Source organism: Molossus molossus, unplaced genomic scaffold (genome assembly GCF_014108415.1).
Source record: "Molossus molossus isolate mMolMol1 unplaced genomic scaffold, mMolMol1.p scaffold_m16_p_11, whole genome shotgun sequence".
NCBI lineage: Eukaryota > Metazoa > Chordata > Mammalia > Chiroptera > Molossidae > Molossus > Molossus molossus.
The window spans coordinates 1,986,090-1,990,176 of record NW_023425346.1 but is presented as its reverse complement, the minus strand read 5'-3'; the positions used below and the strand labels follow the sequence as shown (position 1 = coordinate 1,990,176).

Below are 4,087 nucleotides of genomic sequence, written 5' to 3'. Positions count from 1 at the left end.
AAGGTAAAATATCTGTAACAAAAAAATAAATAAAAAAATAATAATAAATAAAAAAAAATAAAAAATAAAAAAAATAAAAAAATAAAAATTGAATTCACATTAAAAATAATAATAATAAAAAAAATATAAAGAGAAAAAAAAAAAAATAAGTGCTAGCATGGAAGACCTCCAAGACATTATGTGGAGATAAAAGCCAGTTAAAAAACAACACTTAGTGCTCATTTTGGCAGCACATATACTGAAATTGGAATGATACAGAGGAGATGAGCACAGCTCCTATGCAAGGATGACATGCACATTCATGAAGCATTCCATACATTTTGGAAATAAATGACATAACAACTAAAAAAAAGCACAAAAGTTCAATGAAATCAAAAGCTGGTTCTTTGAAAAGATAAACAAGACTGATGAACCTTTAGCCCAGACTCATCAAGAAACAAAGAGAGGCCATGGCCGGTTTGGCTCAGCGGTTAGGGTGTCGGCCTGCGGTCCAGAGAGACCCGGGTTTGGTTCCCGCTAAGGGCACGTACCTCGGTTGCAGTTTGAACCCGGCCCTGGTTGGGTTGTGCGGGTGGCAGCCACTCGATGTGTCCCTTTCACATTGATGTCTCTCTCTCTCTCTCTCTCTCTCTCTCTCTCTCTCTCTCTCCCCTCCCACTCTGTCTGAACAAAAAAAAAGAAAAGAAAAAAGAAACAAACAAAGAGAGGACCCAGGTAAATAAAATCAGAAATGACAGAGGTGAAGTAACAATTGACACCACAGAAATACAAAGGATTGTAAGAAAATATTATGCCAATATATTGGACAACCTGAGTGAAATGGACAAATTTCTAGACATATACAATCTTCCAAAACTCAGTCAGGAAGAAGCAGAAAACCTGAATAGACCACTAACAACTAAGTAAGCACTAATCAAAAAACTCCTACCAAACAAAAATACTGGATCAGGTGACTTCACAGGGGAGTTTTACCAAATATTCAAAAAAAGAACTAACACCTACACTCTTCAAACTATTCCAAACAATTCAAGAGGAATTTATACAAAGCCAACATAAGACTAATTCCAAAACCAGATAAAGACACTATAAAGAAAGAAAATTACAGGCCAATACCCTGATGAATATAGATGCTAAAATCCTCAACAAAATATTAGCAAATCGTATCCAGCAATACATTAAAAATATCATATACCAGGACCAAGTGGGGTTTATTCCGAGAATGCAAGTTGGGTACAATATTCACAAATCAATAAATGTGATATACCACATAAACTAAATAAAAAATAAAAACCATATGATCATATCAATTGATACAGAAAAAGCATTTGGCCCAGCTGGTGTGGCTCAGTGTCAACCCATGGACTAAGAGGTCTCAGTTCGATCCCAGTCAGGGCACATGCCCAGGTTCTGGGCTTGATTCCCAGTAGAAGGTGTGCAGGAGTCAGCCGATTGATGTTTCTCTCACACTTCAATGTTTCTCTGTCTCCCTAAACAATCAATAAAAACACATTTTTAAAAAGAAAAAGCATTTGACAAAATTCAGTACTGATTCATGATAAAAGATTTCAACAAAGTGGGAATAGAGGGAACATACCTTAACATAATAAAGGCCATATTTAAAAAAAAAAAAAAAAAATCTACAGCCAACATCATATTCAATGGGAAAAAACTAAAAGCAGTTCCCTTAAGAACAGGAATAAGACAGTAATGTCCAGTCACCATTCTTATTTAACATAGTACTGGAAGTCCTAGTCACAGCAATCAGACAAGAAGAAAAAATAAAAGTCATCCAAATTGGAAAGGAGGAAGTAAAACTGTCATTATTCACAGATGACATGACTCAAAAAAAAAAAAAAAATCTACTAGATTTGATAAATGAATTCAGCAAAGTAGCAGAATACAAAATTAACATCCAGAAATTTTGATGGAATCTTTATACATTAATAATGATCTCTTATAACCAATGGACATAGACAACAATACTGGGGTGAAGGGTAAAATGGGGAGGAAGGTGTCTGGGGGGGAAAGGAGAAACATCTGCAACAAAAATAAATTAATAAAAATTGAAATAATAATAATAATGACCTCTCAGAGAAGGAAACTAAAAAATAAAATAAAAAATCCCACTTACCATTGCAACAACAACAAAAATAAGATACCTTGGAAAAAACTTAACCAAGGAGATAAAAAATCATATACTCAGAAAACTACAGGACATTGGAAAACGAAATAGAGGATGACACAAACAGGTGGAAGCATATACTGTGTTCATGAATTAGGAGATTAACATTATTAAAATTTCCACAATACCCAAAACGATTTATAGATTTAATGCAGTCCCTATTAAAATACCAACAGCATGTTTCACAGATTCAGAACAAATAGTCCAAAAATTTATATAGAACCAAAAAAGACCCAAATAGCTACAGCAATCTTGAAAAAAAAGAACAAAGTTGGAGGGATCATAATATTGAATATCAAACTACTATAAAGACATTATAATAAAAAACAGACTGGTACTGGCACAAGAACAGACATATAAATCAATAAAACAGAACAGAGACCTCCAAAATTAACCCACACCATTAAGGTCAATTAATATTTGACAAAAAATTAAAGACAGTCTCTTCAATAAATGATGCTAGGAAAATTGGACAGATACATGCAAAAAAATAAAACTAGATCACCAACTTCTACCACACACAAGAATAAACTAAAATGGATAAAAGACTTAAATGTAAGTAGTGAGACCATAAATTCTAGAAGAAAATGTAGCCAGTAAAATATCAGACATCTCAGGTAGCAGAATTTTTGTCAATATATCTCCTAGGGAAAGAGAAACAAGGGGGAGAAAATAAACAAATGAGACTACATCAAACCAAAAAGCTTCTGCACAGCAAAAGGAACCATCATCAAAATGAATAAGGATCCCATTGTATGGGAGAATATATTTGCCTCTGGTAAGGGGCTAATATCCAAAATATATAAAGAACTCATAGGGATTCCAAAATGGCGGTGGAGTGGATGCAAGCTACATAGACCATATCCCAGAAACAAACTAGAATTACAACTAAAATAAAGACCAACCGTCAGGAAAAAGCAACAGAAAAGCAACTTGCAAGGACCATATAACTAGGGACACTGAATCAATCCTGGTAGGATTGTGGAGGTCGGGGGGGGAAGTGCTGGGAGCCCACAGACAGCAGCAGTCTTAGCTGTGAGCAGCGCCCTCAGGGTTAAACTCTCAAGCCCACTTCACAGTGTAGAGAGCTGGGACAGCGCGCTAAAATACCCACAGCCACTCACCTTGGGCTCTGGCAGAGGGAAGGTGAACTGGACTGAAACTGTGTGGGGATACTCAGGATTTGGAGGGTGCTCAGAGCTTTTCCTGAGTTGCAGCCACACAGAACAGTGGTCATCTTCCTCCTTCCCAGGGCAATGGGGAGAGGCAGCGGCCCCTCCCTTGGAGATTCAACCCCACCCAGAAGGGCCATTGAAATGCAAACTGAGGCTCATTAACAACCAGCATCTGACCCACCCTCAGGAAATCCCCTTACTCTGAACACCTGAGGGAGTTTTTCATTCAACTGAGAATCTAAGGCTCTTCAAGTAACTGAGACAAATAGCCTCCAGGCAAAATGCTAGAGAATAAGTGAACCATTCCTGGGCTTGCAACTATGACCCAGAAGGAAAGACTTGACAGTGGTGTTTAACATGGGTCCTCCCAGGCTCATCCAAACCCAGTAGAGGTAACCACAAAGAGTAGAACACCAACACCCACAGGGAAAATTTGGCAGGCTCCAAATCCCAATGAGATAGCCAAAATGGTGAAACAAAAAAACAAATCCCAAATGAAAGAACAAAAGACTTCTACTGGAACAAATACTTCAGAAGTTCATATGGAACCAAAAAAGATGCTGAATAGCCACAACAATCTTGAAAAAGAAGGACTAAGTAGGTTGGATCACAATACTGGATATCAGGTGATACTATAAAGCTATTATAATCAAAACAGCCTGGCATTGGCACAAGAACATGCATATAGAGCAGTGGAACAGAACAGAGAACCCAGAAATGAACTCTTGAC

The 4,087-nt window shown here is 37.1% G+C and overlaps 1 non-coding gene across 1 annotated transcript; it reads left to right on the top strand.

Annotated features, from left to right (window-relative positions):
* Window positions 1–214: 214 nt before the first annotated feature.
* On the top strand, window positions 215–321 carry LOC118625887. Its single transcript, XR_004958746.1, has one exon. It is a non-coding gene; the product is annotated as a U6 spliceosomal RNA (small nuclear RNA).
* The last annotated feature ends 3,766 nt before the right edge of the window (window positions 322–4,087 follow it).